At 30.7% G+C, this 24,476-nt stretch overlaps 1 protein-coding gene across 1 annotated transcript in view; it reads left to right on the forward strand.

The window, feature by feature from the left end:
- LOC129962731 (leucine-rich repeats and immunoglobulin-like domains protein 1) overlaps positions 1-24,476 on the forward strand; it is a 328,024-nt gene that overhangs the window by 93,004 nt on the left and 210,544 nt on the right. The window contains exon 2 of the mRNA XM_056076691.1: positions 17,162-17,209. The gene's annotated coding sequence lies outside the window, so the exon portion shown is untranslated. The remainder of the gene's footprint in view (positions 1-17,161; positions 17,210-24,476) is intronic.

Raw genomic sequence — 24,476 nt, forward strand, 5'->3', positions numbered from 1 at the left:
AATTCTGTCTCAGTCGTGCAGCATCTAACTGTACGTTATTTTAAGCACTTTTGTATTTTAATTTTAACTCCTCTTGTAAAATCATTATTGAACTTGAATATTAATACTTTCATGGCCGTATGCCTATGCAGCCAAACACCGCCAGGGGCCTCAATATTTTGGAAAAACTAATTTTTCAAAAAACGTTATGAAAATTCGAGAAATAATTTAACAAGTGCAAGCATGTACATAAAATTTTAAAAAAATAATAAATACTTTTAATATAGCAAATTTAATATTTGTTAATGCGAAAAATTGTAATATTTGTATGACGTGATAATACAAGCAATGAAACAATTATTAACTAAAATAAAAGATGTGGCAATGAAATTCGTAGTCAGTAATAATATCCAGACTTGCTTACGTTTATAAATCATCACACAGATAGTGTGGTACAGTAGGCAGTAGCATCACACACATGTGGTATGAGCCATCCATTAAACTTTTAAAAGTGTGGCACATTTTAATTGCTTTATGTCAGTATTTTCAGCAGCATACTAGTCGAATTAAATATACTAAAAAAATTGAATTGTATGCATTGTCTTTCAGGGCATTACTTACTACCTTAGAATGATTTATTAATATTTCCAACAAAAAAAAATTGGAAATAAAATATTTGTAGAAGTAATTAAAATGGTTTGAATTATCCTTAAAAATTTTCAAAATTAGAAAAAATTCGGGCACAACTCATTAGATGAAAATAATAATTTCTTGGAAATTTCAAATGTTGTTGAAATTGTTTTTGTGTGGTATTTATCGAAGTTATTAGTATATGTCAAAATATTACTTAATATTTAGATAATAAAATTCTAATCAAAAATTTTTTAAGGACCCCACTTAAACATTCTCATTCTGCTAAAAAATTTTGTACCAAATTTTGTACCTCTAAGTCTAACAATCGGTCTTTTAAACATATGCACGCACGTTCACTTTTAATGAAAAGAGATTATAACAATGTAATGTTCAAAGGACTTACCTTTTTATTAAAGTTTATTCAAACTGATAAATAATAGACATTAGATACTGAAATGACTGGTAGTGTTATGAAGAATTAGTAAAACTACCTAGCCAAGACAATTTCTTGAAATTGATTAATTACAGTTTTAATAATTCCACTATATTTTTAGAAGAATTCGGAAGTTATTTATTTTTCAATAAATTTCTCACAAATTCATTAAATTTGAAAAATGTAGTTTTCATATGCACCAGAATGTAGATATGTATGTTATAAAAACAATGTACAATAACTTGGGATTATTTGCACACAAATGGATTGATATATAATACATATATATTTCTTACTCCTTTTAAGCATTAATTATACTAATAATTTAATCTCGATTACTTTTGGAATATTCGTTAAGAATTCAAGTTTTTTTTTTAAGTCGACGTTTTAATTTATTACTTTCAAACAAACTATTTTTTCCATTTTATTTGCAAATGAAATAGGGACAGACTCGGATAGTATCTAAAATCTAAAAGTTAATAGACATATTCTTGTTACATCTTTTTCTAAAAAAATAAATTTGAAAAAAACCTAAATTCAACGAATTTAAACGAATTTCAGCAAATGTATATCTAGATACAAAACGACTTTAAGTCGTTGTTTTCTTTAATTCACGCAAACCGTGAGCTATGATAAAAGTTTTAAATACTCATTTGATAATTAAAAGGTACGTACGTAACAATTATTAGCTGATCACATGACTGATTTCTCTTAAGAAATATTTGAAAAATTATGGAAGGCAACAAAATATTTTTAAAATATTTATGATATTAAAATCCGTGAATATTAATTTTATAAATATTAGTATTTGAATTAAAATGCATTTTAATATTAACTTTTAAAGCAACATCTAAATTTTCAATCAAAATAATACGAAATTTTCCCTTTTTTCAACGATTTTAATGGTCTATTTCCTTTTTAAAAAAATAGAAATCAAAATCAAATGCAGTCAAACCTGTTTTTGTGCGCTCCTTTCTTATGTGATTTTATCTTTCCGTTTATATCCGCTTTCTGTGCGATTTTTGTATGATATATGAATTCGAACGATTTTGGAATTATAAAACTTTGTAATGTTTTCTATCAGAATGCATATGTACACTGTGTATAGCATACACTATGTGTACATATCATGTCAACCCATTCCAATATTCCAAAATAAATAATAGGTTTAAAAAATGAATGAACTCTAATTTCTTCAAGTACTGAAAGTGATTTTGAACAGTTCATCACAACAATATGAGCGTTTTGGATTACGACGTATAGTATTAAATTAAGTGCATTTTGAATTTTTCTCCATATTTAAAATAAGAAATTAAATCTAAAAAAATCCTTTCATGTGTAAGTGAATTATTCCTTTTATTTCGAAAGCCCTTTCTTATTATTTCCTAAATCTTCGACATATTTTCTAGGTGAGACTTTTTCTATGCGGCTCCCCTTCACCACGTGAAATTATTTTCAATACGTTGTAAAAATTATTTGTTATAGCTATTTAAGAAATTTCGGATTTTTTTTTTTTTCGTGAGACTTTTTTTACGTGGTCCCTATTTATAGGTTTGACTCTATTTAAATTTGGTTTCACTTATGGGTTAAAAACAAACTATGAATTCTTTTTGGAAATATACATACTTGATAAAAACTGGTTAAGAATTTTAATTTTACTTAATTTTTATTTCAAATGTATTTAATTTCAAATACAAGCATCTGTTATAAAATCGAAAAAAAAAAATCATTCAACGTAACAAAAATAATTCTGTCCTTAACAGAATGAAATAAATTACACTACGTTAATCTTAAAATAAAATACATAAATAGTATCACGTTAAATCACTTTTTATTCCTGAATATTAAACGTAGACGAGTGACAAAATGAAAGTAAATCCCACCTGTTTCACCCATTACCAACTGAATGAACTCGTTCGATTAATAGCGACATGAGAATGCTAATTTGTAAGCCATCCGTCTCTCTCAATCTGTCTTGAAAGATAGGTGATTTGTAATCACTGGTTTGGCTCGCTTCCAAATCCCTGATTGTTATTGTCCGATATCTGTGAACGAATAACATGTTTTTATCACAGTTGCTATGCGTTGTAGAACCGTATCACTTGTAAAAAGAACAATTAATAGACTGGCGTCATTTATCACCGGAGCATTCTTTGGGTCACAGAAAGTCATGTCAAACGCGATTCAATGGAGTTTTCTGTTTTTTTTTTTTTTTTTTTTTGAAGAGGATGGGAAGCATGTTGCGGATACAATTTTCCACTGTTCTGCCTTTTCGTGGTGATTCATTGTCTGAAATGTAAAAATAAAATGATAAAAACAAAATGAAAAATGAACTTCTCTTTTTTTGTAGTAGATTGTTTTTTTCATCAATAACAATTTTTTATATTTTGAAATATTTTATGTATTATTGTCAATATATTGTTGTATGAATGAAAAATTAAATACATCTTTAGAATGTATTTTTAGTTAATTCCTTTTATAATAGAAAATGAATATTGTCTGCTAGTTAAGGCTCAAATTTTACTATTTAAAAAGAAACGTATATTGCTTTATCAGTTTTCCTTTCTGCTATACAATTAGATGATAGAATGTAATCTACTATTATTACTATAATTGTATTATTTCACTACTATAATTAGATGATAGCGACCTTCCATTTGTCTTCTAATTAGCTCTATTTCTGCTAAATTTGTTGCGGAATTGAGGTGCCATAAATTATATTAAAAAGCTGGCATTATAATGGATATTTAAAAAAAAATCTAAACATCGAATTATAGCTGTTTGAATGTTTTGTCTATTAAGTTTGAAATGTGGTAATTCTTCACTAAGATTAAAATATTATCTTCGGTCTAGCAATGATAAAACATAAATTAGATTCGTATAATAAAATAATTTTTAAATAGATAAGCTTCCAAGCATTAAATTATTTACTATTTTCATTTTCTTTTAATGTTTTTTATAAGATAAATGTCATCAGTGAAATTTAACTCTTTTGATAAGATATAATTGAATCATTAGTCTTTCGAAAAGAAATTTCAAACATTTTAAGTATTTTCTTAATGAAGGGTGGCACAAAATTAACCCAAGATATTAATTTTCCAGTATTCGAGCAGTAAAGTGTTCCCAACCCTATTAAAAAACCTTTTGATGGCTGATAATTTAGGGTTAGGAAAAATCGAGCGTTATATGATAATAAAAAGTGTTTTCATTGTTGAACAATATTTTAAAAATAATGAAAGTGGCAGCCACAGTTCGAAAATTTGTGAATTGACCCCTTAGATCGTGTGGTTTAACACAATTGGATTTTTTATGGGGTTGTTTGAAGTCAAAGGCAAGCCCATAAGCACACATGCTTTGAAGGAGGAAATCCAACGATGCATCAATGAAATTCAGCTTCTTTATGCAAAAGGCTCATGGGAATTTCGACAAAAGAGTACGTATGTGCCAGCAAGACAATGGAAGTTATATTCCGTATGTGTTATTCCATATGTAACTCTTCCTGTTTACTTTACAGTTCAATAAAAGTATAACAATTTTAAGGAAAAAAACTGGTTTTTTTTAATTCAAATTTTGAGTTACACATGTTGTTCTATCGTGTAACCCTCCATTTTGACTTACACTAAATTATCAGCTGTCAAATTATTTATTAATAGAGCAGTGAACACGAATGGCGGCAAATTCAAATCTTGTGTTAATTTTTGCTTCGCTCTTTCTAGTAAGACTTACGGTAAAGCGTTCTTGATTTGTACCAACGGTATTTATTCCGTGGTTTAGAAAGCATATCTGAAGACAAATTAGGGGTATTCCTGAACCATATCCTATGTCTTTCCTTCAAAGTGTAGTCTTAAATTCCTGATTAGTATTCAAAGCGCGTACGCTATTCTTCACTTTATGAATCGAATCCTGGATCTTTCACTCGAAGCCCCACTGGAAAAATAGCTCCGATTTGCCTATTCACCTGAGCGAAGCCCCCCCTGAGTAGGGTTGGGCCACCTTAAATTACAGCCGATTGCCTTTAGAAATATGATTCATCTTCCATTTCCGCCAGCCCTTGCCATGCATAAATCGAGATCGGAAGCTCAGCCCCGTGCCCCAGTAACTCAAGATCCCCTTTTATAGCCCCGGCGCATAATCATAATCGGCTCTCCTGAAATATGCGGCCAATAAATAAGGCGGCCCCCGAAACGAGGGCCATAGATCAGCATTACAGTCGTCATCCTTTAAGTCCACCTAATTGGAAAGGGGTCAGGATTCAATAAAAGACGATGGGAAGCACTTTTGGAATTAATAAAGCAGTTAAAGCGCGCCTCATCTGCGCTGGCACGTTCCGACAGACAGGTTGGCTGGGGCGTGACGTTGGAGCCTATTTATTCGCCCCTGCTTTTGAGAGATGGCGTATTTACGTTTTACGTTTACCATGAAAATTGTGAGTGGGTATCGGACAAGCGCATAACTGCTGCATGTGGTCGTTAAAAGAGAGCATGTTTGGCGATCTAGTTGGAGGATGACGTTTTTATGTATAGAAGGGAGCTATGATGTTTTTAAGTTAATAGACTACAAAAGACTGTTACAGAAAAGCAAAACATGTTCATAGATTAATGGAATTGATATCCTTCCGTTAAATGTCAGCTTTCAATTTAACAAGAAGCTTCAATATTTTATTATTTAAAAGATATTAGTGCATAGTTATTTATAATAGATATTAGGTATTGGTACGAAAAAGCGACTTTAGTTTTTAAGTCCTAATGTTACATTGTTATACCATGGAATCATTTTATTCTAATAGCTCGTTAAAAACATCTGCATTGAAATGATGTTAAATAGGCCATAAAAACAAAATTTCTAATATTATTATACATGGGTTAGAGATATATTTACGTACTTGCATATTACAGTTGATCTCGCATTTACATACAGCCTTATTTCAGAATACTTATCAAATTAAATACTAGGAGATTGTTAACGTAATAATATATTATTAAGAAGAAGCCGCTATCTTGTTAACAATATCTAAGATATGATTGTTACAAATTAACTGACGAAAGTTGCGTTAGAAAATCTCTGACACATTGTCAGAATGCTTAAGCAATTTTTTTTTATTTGTTAGAAGAAAAATATATAATAACAATAAAACTTTATCTTTGTGGGGTATAATTGTTTTTATCCAGAATGTTTAGAAACATTGCAAAAAAATAATTACTAAAATCGATTTAAAACATATAACGATGCACTAACAGAAAAAAAAAATCAAACGCTATGCAGACTTCATAAAATAATGAATTCTGACAAACATAAACACCGCAGAATAAAATATGATTAAATGAATAATAAAGTGAATAATTTTAAATAAAAGAAAATTAATCCATCTCAAGAAAAACAAAATTTGATTCCGAAAACAATAAAAACTGCATTTCAGCAGAAATAAAATGCCAAATACAAAATAAAAATAAATGTTAAAGAAAATCTTAACAGATCTCAGCCCATTAATCTTTTCTACACTCCTGCATAAAAAATGGAACATAAAGATTACGATCCCATAGCAATAATATGTTCTAAAATTCCCACGCCAATGAGATTAGGCTTAACATGATTTTGACTATTATTTCAATCGGTTCTGTTTATTTTCTTAGTGCTCGATACATTTAAAATTAAACATTGTGAATTAATCGATCTTTCGAATTCATTCTGAAGTCCTTTTGAATTAAAATAAAACAGAATAAAGGAAATTAAAAATTTAGAATCTATATTGCGTTACCCCAACTGGCGTAAAAAATTCATAATTTGTGTTGCCCCAATTGGCATTGAAAATTCACGCATGCTCAGGAGTAACAAAAGATAAAGCCATTGATACTGTAAATTCCAATCTATTTCCACGCGTACGCGGGTCGCGGGTAAAAGCTAGTACGTTCAAAAATACTTCTAGATTTGCTCGCATTCATTGTTGGCACACTTCAAGAAATTCAGACAAGGAAAGCAGAAGTAGATTAGACACCAAAAAAGTCTTATCCACTTCTGTAGACAATTCTTACATAATTTCCAAATCTGCTATGTTTATTGATCAATCTTTCCATTTTTTTTCCTTTGAAAACTATTATATAATTGATTTAAGTTATTAAACTCTTCATACGCTAAATGTAAAGTACTCTAATTGAGCATTTTAAATCAATTATTTTAAAATACACCATATGATGCGTATAATATGAGAGTACCGAAATATGCAATTCGTTAGTTATATATAGGGAACTAATTAAATTATAACGTTGCATAACTTGTATTACAACATCTGCAGTGTGTTTGATTTAATATTTATACCAAATATTTTCACAAAATATGCCAAACGTATCCAATTAAAACATTTCATCAAGTAAAATACAAACTTTTCGAATTTATCGATAACAAAGTACTTAAATTCCTGAAACGCTTGACGATGAAATATAGTTTGAGTCGCATGCTTGTATGTAAACAAATTTTGATTAAATGGAAAATTTTCAGGGGAAACGGTTTATTATCTTCTAGATGAGTATTTATTCCAGTGGCAATGCTGCCTGCATATTAAACGTGTAAAGAACATAGACTAACAGATCCCTTCAATAAGTATGTAGAAAACCAGTTTAATGAGCTGGTTAAGCTTCGGTTAAATCAATGTTTGCATACCAAACTTCCGAAACAGCAAACATGGAACTAGTTTTAATGAATGCATTTTAGAGTGTAGGATATAAGCCTGAGTTAACAGAGTATACAAAATTATTTATTCCACTTAATTCTTTAATAGGATTTCTCCGAAATAAGTTTTATATGAAGGTTTGTCGTCAACACGGCCCCCGGAATTTATTTGCCAATACATTTTGCGGAAAAATTCTTTTCATTAAAATTTTCTCCACGTTGGCTCAATACTGAGTGTAAAAGAAAACAAATTAATTTTCTTCAGCTGTGCTGCCACTGGCAATGCAGAAATTCAACACCACTTCGATCCGATCTGCTTTCACCGCTTAAGACTTCTGGATGCAGTTTGCCAAGAAGGCAAACAGGCCTTCAGGTATTCCCGTAGAAATTAATAAAACCCCTTTTTCCTGATCTCTAGAGACTTAATTAGTTAATTTCCTAACAGTTTCTCAACTTTTGGTTATTAGTTTTGTTGAGATTTATGTGGAGAAAGTTTGCTCCACACTTCCTTCCTCTTTCCGATACGGTCGAAATTAATTTCTTCCACCGACTTTCCAATATCGCAGAAAGCCTGTTTTGCAGCACTGCAGCCACTCCACAATAAACTTCCCAGTGAGGGTTTCAGTATTAAGGATTTAATAACAGGCGGAAAAAACGCTGTTGATCCATTTTGCCATATGTGGAAATTTCCTGAGGTGATAATCTTTTTTTTGTATGCTCTTTGCTTAGGAACTGAATATACCGCAATGCAATAAAAATATTTTTAAAGGATGTGGTTAGTGAGAACTTTTAAATTTAAAAATTGTTTACATTTAGATGATTCCATTTTTAAAAGGGCAACTTTCTGCTTCTCTATAGAGCAATGAGGGAGCAATTTTAGCAACATTTCAAAATAAAAAAACTTAATGATTCAATGATAAATAAGCCATTTTGAACATGAAGAATAAAAATGAAATCTTACATTTCTTTATTTTAATGAAACCAGAATTTATTAACAATTTAAGATGCTAGCTGCCATGTGACTAGCTAGTGATTCGCATGCTCTATTTAATTAGTTCACACCTACCATTTAATTAAATTACCCTTTTTTCAATTGTAGTGTTAACAAAGATAGAGCCGTCTACTTAGATAGGCGTAGACCAAGACAGCAAATGTATTAAATCACCAGATGGTTCAACAATAGCAATATTTATAACAAGAAAATAAGTAGAGAGTTGAAAATTTACTTCGGTTTCATTAAAATGGAATATATTGATGTATCCTATCTTTCTCTGTTCAGTTCATTTATCAGGCTAAAATCAACACTTCTCTTAGGAAAATGGACTACTTATTTTAACATTTCTCGTCTTTTCAGTTAAATATTGGCAACAGGAATGTTGATTGCGTCTATAAAAAGTGTTTTTCTAACACCGCTGTTTCAAACTAGGAAGCGACATTTCCTTTTACATTGTTATATAACAGACAATTACTCCAATTAGTTTTATTTGTATACTACAAATAAATTCTGCGTGATTGAAACACCTATTTTCATTCTTGTTCATTTGTAACATGCATACATATTTTCACCTATACTTGTTGATTCCTATTCTCCTTTTTTTTCATAAATTATAAGGTTTTTAAAGTTTATATATAATACAATTTTATACAAAAAAAATTATAATAAATAAGCAAACAAGTGAAAATAAATTAATAAAAGAACGTAGTGAGAGAAATAAGAAATAAAGAGAAAAACAAAAGTTAACTGGAGGAAAATAGTGCTTATAATCATGAAAGAAGGGGAGATAGAGAACACTGAAGCGAATGCAGAAAATACTAAAATTCCTTTTACGATCTGCATTGATCCCATCCCTAATGACCAAATTTATCCGTTGTTTGCTAATTTCCCATTCTGTTTCCCTTTTAATAATGATTTACAGTTTATAATTTTTAATACTGCTCACCATTATCTAGGTAATGATGAGGTTTGTAAAGATGTATGTATTTGAAAACTTCAAAAGTTTGAAGGAGTGGATCTGTTAGTAGTATTCAAAATTCTTCACGGTTTCAGTCTTTTTGCCTTTCACCCATATTTTTTCTAGTTCATCTTTAAAATAAATAATTCAGAATTATATTTTTTCCATTAAAAAAATATTCATAAATTTTCAGTTTGCATTTGCTGACCTTCCAAATGCATCTTCTTAATACTGTCACTTTTCAAAGTCCCCCGAAATATTTTTCATTAGCACCTGATAAGCTATACATTGCCTTGGGAAAACATGTCAGTAATAGAAACAGAAAAAAATGGTTTTATTTTGAAAAGCTGAGTTTTACATATTATCAGTAATGTGCATTTTTTTCAGAAAATGTAAAAGTTTATTTGTCATCAAACTATCATTTAACATTTCCTCATATTTTCGCAGGAAATATTCTTTCGAATTTTTTTGAAACTATTAAAAATAATTTGAAATTTTCTATTTGATCATAATTTATACTACTGAAGAAATCTTTCAGAAAATTATCTTTCTAACTAAAAACTTCACTTTATTTTTTTATGATAGTGATTGATTACTTTTTCATAATGCTTGTGCATGCAATTCATATGTATAATCGTTCTATCCAGCGGTTCGTATTAATATTAATAGGATATATGAAAATACTTTACTTTTCTATGCTTCTAAATATTCCTTCGCTATACAATATTGATTGTAATCGTAACATAACCAAATTACATATTGATATATGATACTTTTAAATATCATACATAAATAGCTGCATAATTTTCTGTTTAAATCATTCTCGATTATATTCCAGGATATATTTGTCGTTTAACAGAAAATTCTTAAGATTCCCTGATCTTTAAATTATCTTTTGCAAGAACCAACAAGATTGACTAAATGGAGTTGGTTTGTGCATCTCTGAAAAAAACACAAATTATTTATCTGTGAAAATGAAAGAAATAGAATGCTGCAAAAAATTGCAGTTAAATTCAGGATTACTTTTTTAAATAATTGTTGTAATATTAAATGAATATTAAATATGTGCATTTTAGGTGAAATAATTTACGAGCAGAAATAATAGACTCCTTTCATTTTAGAACATTGCATTATAATATTTTAATTTATTAAGTTTATAATAAATGATTTAACACCTCTTTATAGAATATTTTCTTCTATTCATTGCTTATGTTTTATTTAGAAAATTAATATATGCAACGAAATGTATCTTTAAGATGGAGAGGTCAGATAAAAATCTAACATCATGATATGATTTTAAAAATGGATCAAAAATCTCATATTCATTGACAAGTTAGATAGTTAAAAGACAATTAAGTCAATTTTTGTAAAGAAAATCATAAAGTTCTTGATAAATTCAGTGAATGTACATAAAAGTATTTCTAAAAAATTAACATTTAATTGAAATTATAATATGTACAGTTTTGTTCCAAATTTATATTGGGTGATGAGGAAAAAAATAAAAATAGCCAGGTAAATTTTGAAATTTTAAAAAATTATATATCTTTCAATTTTTTTAAAAATAGTATATTCTGTTTCAAACAGTTTTTTTAGGAAATTTGGCATATTTATATTTTAATACAGATGTATAAAAGAATTTCATATCTTTAAGTGAATAATTCGCAAAAGTGCCTTATAGAATCCACAGTCCTTTAAAATGGCGTTCTTGGTAAGAATGGAATTATTTTTTAGCATTGATTCTTCTATAATTTGTGAATAAAAAGATTTAAACTCTATGTTAATAAATGAGATAAATCCTAAATTTATTATGTTACTATCTTACATTCCATTATCTTATTCTCTTATAAATTTACTATCCTTAAGATACAATTTATTATCTTTCAATCATAGATTTATTATTTGATCAATAGAAAAAAAATATTGTTGTAATTTTAAGATACAAGAGCTAAATAATAATATTTACGTAATAATTAATATCGCATCAATATTTACAAGTCAAAAAAGGGAAATTAAAGAGAGATTGTGTTAAAGAAAATAAACAGCTCTATGGGAAACCATCTTTGTTTGGCTCTATCTTCATTTCTAAGTTTTTTTTTTTTTTTACGGACAAATGCATTCCTTTTCCTCAAACTATCGCAGTCGCCAACACTATATAAAGTAGCAGCTTCATGAAGAATAAACACGTGCTATAAATTATGATCACCAATGGTATTTCCTTGGACGCTACATCTTAAGTATTCTAGGGACGTATCCAATCAGTCTTTCTCACACGAAACGGAACTAAATCCAAATCGAAATTATCCCTCCCTCCCTTCCCACAGTTACAGAAGCAAAGAAAAAAAAACAAGCAAAGAAAAAGAACAAAAACTCTCCTTTGAAGCTGTGGAAAAAGACGGATTTGTTCTTTGATGTTGTCATCCGGACATCCGGATGAACGAAGAAGCAAAGAACCCGGAACAAAAAAGAAATAACTGAAGAACAAAATAAAGTCGATGGTTTAGAAGCTGAAGGAAAGGGATCTTCCTATAACATTCCTCCACCCCCACAACCGGAAGTGAAAGAATCATCCCAAAAGAAGATCATGGCTTTAGCCTATCGTTCCTCACCAAGGGGAAGATATCAGTCACCCCCTAATCTGAAGAAATGGCATCGTCTTAGTGCGTGTGCACCCTCCCCTCCTGTGCACGTGATCAGCATGCATTCGAAGACCATTCAACGAACATGAGATTGATATGATAAGAGATTTCGCATTCAGGTCTATGATAATCGGAAGCAGCTCTTGGAAAATTAAATGTAGAGATTCCCTGGATCTTGGCTTGTTTTTCTGGCGTTGCTTCGTACCAAGCAGCAACGCTTTTCTTGGGTAACTATGTAATTACCATAATAGAAAAGTAGAAGAACACCATTCCTTCATCATAACTTTGTTCACATTGTTAAAGAAATGCAAAGAATATAGAATTTGAAATGTTTTGAATATTTAGCCTCTTTTGAGCTTATATTGATTATATTTTAACAACCTAGGCAATAATATTAAATTCGTATTCCTTATATAATTACTTTCATGTAAAAACTTATGTTCTGCAAGAATTTTAGGTATATTTTCTTGATCGAATTCTAAGCAAATGTCTATTTGCTATAAATGAGCAAATAAATGAATAAAATGTTGCATTAAATTAAATACAGTGTTTCAACTTTCGTGCATTTTGATTTTTGGTAATTAACAAGAAACGCGAATGAAACAAACTGCTGCAAAAAGATTACATGTACACATAAAAAATAAGTTAATGAAAGAATTCATAAAATATCGCTTCAATAATATAATCTTTTATAGGAATTTTTGAGTCAAGCTATTGGGTCTCTTATAATTTTGTGTGAGATCTATAGGAGGAGATTTATTGTCCTCAGATCTAAATGGTAAGAGGTGATTAATTGGTCACATATGAATTCAATAGCATGAAATATATTTCGTCTTTAAATAAAATCATTTCCTTCCTTGAAAGAGTCCATAAGCCTTTGCCATCATGTTAGAGATTTAAATAAATTAAAAATATTTGGGCATTTATTTTCATTCTTAACGAATTTTTAACGTCTATAAAAATTCTTCAAATACAGAAAACTAATGATATCAAGTTCGGTTTTACGAAAGTTATCGGAAACGAATATACGTTGTTTAATTTATGGGCAATTTTCAACAAACCTAAGGGAATGAGTAGGACGAAAACAATTCGGAACTTAGGATAAAAAACATTGATTAATTCTTTTTAAATACAAGAACATGCCAAAGTATATTTTTCAGAACATTTAATATTTGGAATAACCAAATAACCCACATAATTTCATTTAAAGCAGGAGAGAAAAACAGTAAAATTCTCTTAAAATGGGAATTTTGGAGGGGAAAAAATGGAAGTACCTTAATCCGTTTCGGGTAATTGTAAGATAAATTCCATTGCCCTTTTCGATTGCATGCAAAACACTTAATTTTCGTCCCTTGTAAATACTAATTCTAGGCATAAGGGGATTCAATAGGAAAATTAAATAAAACTACTTTATAAGTTGTTTAGATTAGTTATAATAGCCTCCAGTTATATGACGCCCTATATAACTATATAATAACGTCTCTTTATAATTTATAGTTTAAAGCAACAGTAGGGCTATTTTGGTACTTACCTCGTAATTTTGAACCGTGATCAGATGACGAGGACGACATCTGAGCTGGCATTCCTCTCCAAACTTCCACACCACACCAGCGGGAGACGCTGGGCCTTGACGGATTTAACGTGCCCTAGACCCTTTTACACGACAGTTTTTCGGTGGAATTGGGTCTCAAACCTGAAACCCTCCGGTTCCGACGCCGAGATCTTACTACTAGGCCACCGCGGCTTTTATCAGTTGTTTAGAGAAAAGATGGATGGAGAGAAGGGGGTACAATCCTAATGGTTCTGTCAAACTATTTGTGCCATCGTATATACAGAGCAAAAGTTTTACTGATTCAGTATTTGTAAAACCAATAAGGGAGGAAACAAGTTTTTTTTTTTTTATAATATCCGAACTATTCATAATAATATGACAAAATTATAATATCTGCATCTAAGTAAACGGAGAAAAACTTTGCTGATTCAATATCTGTACCACTTATGAGGAGGGAGGCATATGTTGTTATTTTTGGCATAATATTGGAACTATTCATAAGAATAAAACAACAACATAATTGCATAATATCTGCCTCCCAACAAACGGAGAAAAACTTTGCTTATAAAGTACCTTCCACCCCTAAGGAGAGGAAAAACAATTTTTGATACAAAATCTGAATTATTCATACAAGAACAGAAAAAAAAATTATAATCTTATTATTCTTGCATCACTGTAAGAAGAAGAAAAAATTTTATTTTTAGAGCATCTATCCTTGAGAAGGTTAATATTACCATACCAATTAGTTACATTCAATCTTTCTTTGTTATATTAATAATTGTATTCTTTCAATTTTTCTCTTCGCGCTTTAAGTAGAAAGTTCTTTTATAGCTTTGGTGGTTTTTCCTCCTTAATAGCTCAATCAACCAAACACCCACTTTTTTTTCAATCATTTCAAAAGTGATCAAAGAGAAAACAAAAGAGAATTCGCCATAAAGCGAGTCGGCAAACTTGCCGCCGGGGTCTTCTTGAAGACACACTTTTACTTTGTTTACATAATGGAGAAAACTACTTTCTCCCTCTCTCATTATATTTATAAAAAAAAAAACGAAATGGGCTTGTTCACGCTAATAAGCTACATCGACCTTAAATGAAGCAAGCGAATCAGTTACGCTTCCAGTGTGTAATGAAAGTAAGTAAACAAAGGTTGTCTTCATCAACGGGAGGGAGCTCGTGTCAAAAAGCGGAGCAGAGAAAGCAAAGCTGCTGACCCACCCCTTCCTCCACCCTTTCTTCACGCAAGAGAAGAGGGGGGAGCTTCAATCTCCACCCCCAAAGTGGTTACCGCAGAGAAATTAATAATGAGATGGTAAGAGAGATTAAGAGTTCTCCTTCTGCGTCTATTCTTTGTCGAGTCCGCTCTGCTTATCGCAGGCGATATTTTCTGAACAGGAACTTATTCTGGTGGAGGTGGGGTGGTGCCGGGGGGTGGAAATCCGGTTATTATCTCGCGTGACGTTCGATAAATTTGAAAATAATCGTTTGGTTGCCAGTGAGGGAGGGAGGAAGGAGGATGGTTGGCATTCTTTTTCGCATTACTGGAAGATGAGCCCACCTCGTTCCCAAGGGCTGGTTTGGATAGTCATCGAGGAGAAGGTTTAAATAACAGTCTTTGAAAATATTTTCTAAGGGACTTGGATGGTTTGGGCTCATATGAAATGGATAATATTGGAACAAAATAGCATCTTCAAAGTATAACGGTCGGGTCACTTATAAGCAAAGATGAAGCAAGCATCATTTGATGAGATCTTCGATAGTAGGTTGAATTTTATTTTGTATTAAAATCGTGATTATGCCTTCATTCTGATAAAGCGGAAACAAATAACAGCTCTTTTGTCAGAAATATTCATCCGCTGGAATGATATTCTGGGATTCAATTTTCCATATTATAAATTAAAATGGAATCTCTGATGAATTAATCAAATAACATCTAGCAACATTGGGATAAACAATCTGAATCATAGATAAATCAGTGACTTAGCAGATTTTGACAGAGGGGAAAGCCATGGGCATCCTCTTTGAAGGACCTCGAAATGACAAAATATTAACATACGGTGGTTCTTCCACTTGGTCCATCGTCAAATGTATGTGCCAATCACTCATGATAATAGTGAAATTTAGCATCGTTTGTTAGTAAAAGCGACTTTGGAACACCTTGGTGTCTCTTGAAGCAGAAGTCTAACTTAATTCCATATTTAATCAATTTTCTAGAAGATAATTCACTTTTCAGTTAACTTTGACAGGAAACTTCCAGCATCATATACAACCATAAAATTCTTTGTTAAAGATTAGGTTTATGAGATTTTGAATACTGTAGATAGAAAGTACAGTCAAAGACTATATCCTATAAACTTCTACCTCGAATTCATGTTTCTTAGTCATGTCTATATCACATGTTTCCTGGTCTACTGCTGGATAAATAGAGTAGTATTGTACCACTTTAATATACAGTGGCATAACGATGTGAATTATGAATGTTGGGTACCAAATTTGGAGTACGTCGGGGAGGTTCTGTACGCTTAAATAATACATGATATTAGCATAGTAATAAATTAATATTTGAACAAAGTAATATTTTTTCAATCTTTAAACCAAAACATGACGTGGGAGTTAAAAAGTTACTATATCCCGTTCACCCTTGCTACATCATTAAAATAATTTTTTTGTCTATACCATATACTTGTTTAGTATCCATCTTTAGTATAATATATAAAACGAACAGTACTTAATACTTCAAGAAAATAGGCATGGTAAAAATAATTTTAAGCTTTATGTAGGAAACAATTTTTTTTGTCTTTGAAAAATTAATATGCTCTTAAATTCTAATTAATTAACCGAAATGGTAGTTAAAGACAGTAAAATATAATTTTAAAAATTGTATGCCAACACAGTGAAGGCAGCATACATGTAGGTAAAGTACAGCATACTTGTGTGTTGTGTTTTGTTATTTGAATGGAAAAAGCCATTTGAATTTTAATACAATGTTTATTTTTTGTCATTTGATTTTTTTTCCGAAAACATTTTATCAATAACAACTTTAGTATGTAAAAAGATCTAAAAACAGAAATTTTCCCTAGTATGGATATATTTTTATAATAAAAAACAAAACAATTAACATATATTAGAATGTAGACTGTTTTGTATTTATATTTTTTCTTCACGAAAAATTAAATAAAAGATTTATTTTTAAATATGACGATGAGTGGCACATTGAAATGTAGTAATTTATTTGCATAATAAGCATTACAGCATAATATCTCTTAAAAATGTATAATAATAGGATTAATCAATTATAGGTTATTTTTTATTTCAGGTATTATTAGAAGTTGAAGTTCAGAATTCCTATCAAAGGATCTGGAAGGTAAGTTATTTTTTTAATATTCATAATCTGTTTCTGTAATATTATCTCATAAATTAAATAAAGTTTTTCAATTTTTCATCTAAATGTTTTGGATTCAATCGGAAAAAAAATCATGTTCAAAAAATTTATTTACTATACTTTCCCAAACTTCTAATTGAACAATGGAATAAAAGGTCTGTAAATCGTAATGTAAATATAAATGGGCATGTAATTCATTATATAACTGCAAATAATGTCTGACGTGTTATGTTGCACCCATTTTCTTGTTGCGTAAGGGCATATTGGTTTTCAAATTTAAGTCAGCATGACAAGATTATTCGAACATGAGCTGACTCATATGGTAAAAATAATTTTAGAAACTCCCTATTGACCGGCTATCGTTATTATTTATATCCCAAATAGATTAAAAGCAACTCTTAGCTGATCGCTAGTTAGTTATGCAACCCGTCATAAATGTTGTGATGATTTAGCCGAAATTGGGATATTTATGTTTTATATAACTGCGATACCAGCAAATATCTAAATACATTGGCAAAAAATGTATTTATGTTTATAAGCAATACGTAATGAAGTATATATAACAAAATACCCACCCTGGCCATTTGGGGGGGGGAATGAATAACTGGAACAGAGTGAATTACACTATTATAATATTGATAATAATTGGGTAATTCACTCTGCACAAAACAGCCGTTAATAAGTTATAATAAAACACTTCCCAATAAAGATATATCCTGTCATCGGCGATGGGGCAAGTAATGGCAAGTAATTCGAAATTGTAATTACCGAGCCCCTAGGGAAAGTGGTAACCTGTTTCTTGTCTTAGCCAATTTTTTATCCAAAAACTTGTGGTTACTTCTCAGAAAATCTATCCAATGATAATAGATTTTATTTCACCAAAGAATCTGAAAAAAGTTGCACCCTGAGGTGAATAAATATAGTAATAATATTTTAGCAGTACAATATCTAAGTCAGCTCGAAGACAAAGAGGTAAAAAATTATAGTATAGTTTCCATAATGTCAACAATGAACTTTTCAACTCGAAACCTTACTTGTTATAAAAGTTTCAAACAATAGAGAGTTTATATTATTTCCACCATAAAGATTTTTATTTAATTTTGTTTTGTTAATTTCAACAAAATTGATTTGCCTCATTAACTATTAATACTTCAGTTCATAACTAACATGTTTATGCCCAGATGAACATCTATAAATTATTTCTCCAAACATTCCTATTTCCAGCCATCAAATCAACCATCAACGAGTAGAATTGTCTCTTACTGTTCTATTCTACTTGAAATTTTGTTCTTTTCCTGCACGCTGCTATTCGATGGCGAAAAGATAATTCGAATGGCGAGGATTAAGTAAATAGCGGCTCCCGCATTAGGAAATGATTGGTAAAAGGAAAGGCATGTAAAACGCCACCCAAACACAGCGTCTGCTCGATCGATGGGGTTGCTCAATCCTCCCCCGCACCCCTCAACATTTTTCCTCCCTTTCTGATGTTCTTTCCGAATAAACTTCTCTGGAAATGTGGATTATGCTTGGAAATTCTTGCAGCGTCGTATTTCACATCTGTCTCCAAGTACATGATGAAAAAGTTAATAGCAAATATATATATTTTTTATGGATTGGAGAGGGGGACTTTAGAAAATGGAAAGTAAACAATCGTTAAGCAAAATGGGTTGTTGAGTCATTCGAGATGATTGTGTTTTTGGTATGTACCACTTATGAATTTACATTTTTCTTTTTTTTATGGAATGATAAGTAATTTCTTCTTTTTTTCTCTCTGAATAAAAGACTTTCTATCCAGATGCCGAAATCTAATTTCAATGAAACTGATTTTGAAGAAAAAATTCGCCCAAAATGAACGTAATCCGATTAATTTAGATTAAATTTTAAATGTTTACAGAGAAAGTTTTGGTAGTTGTTCTTAAATCTTTGTTTTCATTTGTATTTATTTTTGTTTTCCATCCTATTAATGATTAATTGCTTAATTTGCTGCGCCGTTATTTCCTCTATTTGGAGAAACAATTTCCCTCTCTTTTTCCCTTGCGGCTCTCTAAAGTTGGTTTCCCAACAACAGATAAGTCGTTAGTGGATAACAACTTCTACAGATTTCACTCGATTTCTGGCTCACGGTAAGTAAAGAAAATTTTGCAATAAATGATGCTTATTCGTAAATCTTTTGATTTCTACTTAACTGTAGTTGTTGTTACTTATGACACTTGTCATGGACAAGCCGAGTTTTAGTGTTTCTTGTTTCAGTAGCTCCATCTGGGGCTAAGAGTACGACTTAGCTGCTCATGCGTCACAGCCCTTTTCACTGGGCGGACTTCATCATCCTGTATCCCCATTGGTTTTGTCTCGATTTGGAGGACTTCGTGGCTACGACAGATTTATACGTGCACTAGCCATCATGTACACGGAGAGTCTTCGGCCGGCTCTGCATAACTTTGAGTTTTAATCAAAATTCTAGAAAACATTTGAAATTTAACCAGTATAAGTTATTCCGTTACGAAAAAAATCTGTTGAATTTCTTTTTTGACAATGTTTTTGACTCCTCACATTGAACATCAGTCAGTTAGCGTGACAGCGACCAGGGAAATAAAGCGATGGGGAGATTGAAGACTGGAAATGAAAGTGCATTGAGACTCAAATTGTAAATATCATCTCCAGACAATTTATTTCAGCACTAAATTACTATAGACATATATTAACTGAGAATATGTTAAGCACTTTGTTCCTTGCATTGAAAACTACGGAATTTGCTGCGTTTTAAAACAGTAAAAGAAGGGAGGTAGCCTTGACAGTTTTTTTCATTTCCAATCTTTAGAGCAGTATACTTAGTATATTGTATACTTAGATACTTTGAAATATTTAAAATGTTTATTTTAAGTAACAAAACCCTAAAAGCTCATAGAAAAATAATAAAATATTTTAGAAATAAAATATATAATCACTTTTTTAAAGCATATACATATAATATTGCCAAGATTCTTTCTTGAATTATCTTCATGGTTATTAGACAGTTGTTGTATTATTAGTTATTAGACTTTTATTATTAGAATATTAGTTATTAGACGTTTATTTGTTGAGTATGAGACCTAAATTTGAAGATGAAATCTTATTAATTGGTGTTTTTTTTAATTGTTTGTTTCGAAATTAAAAAAAGCAATACAAAAACATGTAGATTTGATGAATTCCTCCAAAAAATTATACCGAATGAATACGGAAACCATGATGGTTGAGAATTTTTGAATTAGTGGCTATATTATGATATTAAAAAAAGGGTATGAAATCTTTTCAGTAAAACGTGTAATAGCATTTCCATCAAAAGTCAGAATTTCTTATATCTAATAACGTAAGAAATTTTCTAAATCAAAAACAGAGTCGAAAATTTCAAGTAATGAAAATAACTTACAAAATAACTGCAACTATTTCAGAATGAATATATATAAAATGAAATATTAAAACTTCTTTGATATAAGAACGCTGCTTTCTATTACCTCTGACACTCAATTAGCTTTTTGACTGTCGGTTTCTGAATTACGAACTTTGACGATTAACCTTTGATAATGTCTTGGAACGAATCTGTTGCTGTATGATTTATTAGTATTATTCCTATTTCAACGTTCCACAAATATATATATATATATATATTTGCTCATTTTTATGTAAATACTAACTTACTATTCAAGCAGTCCTTAATATCAACATATTTTTAAAAGTACGTGAATGTATACAGATAACTTTTTAGTAGTTGATCAGTTAATAATAATAAATAATAAGTAAATTGTCTACTTTAAGAATTAATTAAGTAAAATCGAGTCGGCAATGTGGAGTTCTTCACATTTATTGACTTTGAAAAACTCCGAAGGGGAAAAAAATTCAAAAATTGACTCTGATCTAAAGTTATGGTGTAAATATCATATACCAAAATTCATATATCTAGTTCATTATGTTTTGAATTTGATACTTATTATCAAATGTACTTATACACGGATGAATAGGTATGTTTTTTACGTATTTCGTTAAAATTATGACAGCCATCTACAAATCAGATACCAAATTTCATCGATCTATTCATCTTCATTTCGTGAGTCATCGTGCTCGCAGATAAAGGAATAAAAACATTTATAAAAATGATTCACTTTTAAACTTCGGAGATTTTGCAAAGAAGGGATTCATCAAAATCTTGAGAAGTTTAGTTTAATTTAGTTATATTAACGTCCCGTTGTAAAGCAACACTAGGGCTATTTTGGGACGGACCTCGTCATTTTGAACAGCCGTCAGATGACGAGGGCGACACCTGAGCTGGCACCCCCCTCTCCACACCGCACCACACCAGCGGGAGGACGTTTGGTCTGACGGATTTAACAGACCCCATTACACGACGGTTCTTCGGTGGAATCGGGTCACGAACCTGAAACCCTATGGCTCAGAAGCAGAGACCTTACCACCAGGCCACCGTGGCCTCAAAATCTTGAGAAGGAACTTTCTTATGTTACAACACTCTTTTTTTCTACTTGGTATAGAAGCCAGCAAACTCACTGTCATATTTTCGTACCCACAATGGAAATATTAACTTTTCCAAAATTATACATTTACATTCATTTAAAAAATGCGCTTATATGAAAAATTTCTATTGGATCAGTTCTTCGGATTAAATACGAATATAAATACAGATATTATATTGTAGATAAATTCTCCTTTTTCTACCAAAAATGAGATCTATTCTTCTATCCCTCACCATCTTGGAATCTACTGAAAGTTAGAGAAACCTTTTCGGGTCGATTTTTAAAGGCACAAAAGGACGCCATCCCCTCAGGGTGTACCTTTCCGATCCTTTCAATAGATCGTGCTTTATGGGTAGACTCTTTGTTCTCATTTCTCGCTCTGACACCCACAAATCGAATCCCGAAAGCATAGCACTGTTTCCGGCGACAGCCGACAAATGGGACACCGGGGCGAAGAAGGACGGGAACAGCTCCACTCGGCTGCGAATGAAAGAGGGTAGAACTCCTCCCTTTTCCACCACTCTATCGGTCTTCGTTCAAAAGAGAATTTTGGAGCAATTCGCAATAGTTGTGTTACAGGTGGTAACAAGACGTTTATCTCGATCGGGATGTGAAAAAAAAGAATGACGTGGATAAAACGTAGTTATTAGATCTAATTGTTATAGGCTTCAAGTAAGAGGTCATTTTCTCTTACTGTGGTTCTAATGGACTTTTGTAGGCAAAATGAAGAAATTTAACCATATATTCTGAGATTTCTGGCAATAGATAGAATAGGATTTCTATATTTTTAAAGGAAATAAACAAGAAATAGGAATAGATCGGTCGACTTGGAATATGATAAAGCAAGTTGGTAGAAAAACAGCAATAGTCTTCTTTATCAATAAAATGCCTACGAACAAGATCCTCATCTCTGTTTAAAAAGCATATTTCTGATATTTAAAATTTTATCTGGGAGAATCTGGATCTTCATTTAGTGTTTTTGTAATGTGGTTTGATTCTGTAGTTTAATTTTTCTCTTATTTATTATAGTACAAAATGCCGCAATTGTAATCTCAATATAGAAATGAATTTAAACTCCTCTTTATGTTTTCTCAACTTTAATACACGTATAATAGTAAATTTTTCTACAAATGCCAATTAATTATTCCGATGATTTAATTTATTATTTAAAATAAAAAAATACTAAAATATGTAAAAATTAAAAATACTTTCCTACCATTAAACCACTTTTTATGAATAAGAATTAAAATTTAGTAATTCCTAAAAAAATATAAGGAAATCTCTTCTTACATCAAGATAAATATTTTCTCAAGGTACATCCTTTAATAGTTTGATTTCTATAATGGAACATGCTTTCAATGAATGGTTAGTCTGAGATGAAGTTCTCATTTGCCAAGTCAAATAGTGTACATATTCTTTTCAATTAATTTAGAGTATTTCTATATTTAGCTGTCAAATATTTGTGAAATTCAAACTCGCAAATATTTTGGAACTTTAAATCTCAAATCATCCGATTGATAATATTTACTTACATATGATAAGGTACTGTAAAGATAATTATAGTTATCATCTATTTCATGTATGTTACAATCCTTTAAAATGAATCTATAACTATTTGCATAAAATATTATTACTTAAATATTTATTCTTATATTTAAAAAATACATTAGAATTAATTGAGTTTAAAATTGAGATTTTTTAAAGCAAACCACTATGTTGCATAAAGGAAATTAACTCTTTATTCGCCAAGAAAACGTGAAACGTAAATAACAAAAACATAGCAGAGATGTACACGAAGATCAACTTTTGTAGAAGTTGAAAATACAAGACCACAGAGAAAATTTGTAGTTAAATAACAGAAACAATGCAGAGCAGAGTGAGCTTAACATCTTCAGTTTGCTCTGCCAATAATACTCTAAAGACAGAATTATTCCTCTTTAGAGTCTGGACGCCTCCGCTTATATAGTTTCCAGATAAAACATAACTGCATATGAAATTCTCAAGAAAAATCTACATACTTCAGTTCGTATTTGAGATAGACTGAAATTCTAGTATTTTACATAACTTTCATTTTTTTCTACCAAAGCCTTTAATATTAATAAATTTAATTATTTAAATTTAATATTAATACTTTTTTTGCCAATTTCGAGAACTATTGACTTGCTATCTATTGAGTATCCAAATACAATTATAGAAAATGTCTTTCTAGCAATCGGATTGACAAGGAGAGAAATGATATTACACATTCATAACAATATAATAGTGATCCTAATTTCATAATAATGATCCTAATGATGATCCTTATCATCTAGTATATCAGGCACGTTCATGAATCAAGACAGCAGGATAAAGAAGAAATGAAATCCCTTCTGTAAGTCAAAGCGACCTTCGTCCTCCTAATATATAAAGTAGACACTTGACTCGCTTCTATTATAACGGGATGGTTAAATCTGTCAATGTCTCAGAAAACTAGCCAACATTTGCATTTCATACAGAGTAAAACAAGGAAACCCTCCAACAACCCGTCCGGTTCCAAAATGTAATACGTTAATAAATCATCATCAGGCCTATCAGTTTTGAAAAATATTTTTCCATAACCTGTTAATATAAGTAAATATAGATATATTACCCATAATATTCTTGTGCATATTACTTAACTATGTCATACCGTTACCCACTAATGTCATGCATAAATGGAAAGAATGTCAAGTACTCAAGTCACGTCAGCCAGTTTGAACAGTCGATTA

This window comes from Argiope bruennichi, chromosome 3 (genome assembly GCF_947563725.1).
Source record: "Argiope bruennichi chromosome 3, qqArgBrue1.1, whole genome shotgun sequence".
Classification (NCBI taxonomy): Eukaryota; Metazoa; Arthropoda; class Arachnida; order Araneae; family Araneidae; genus Argiope; species Argiope bruennichi.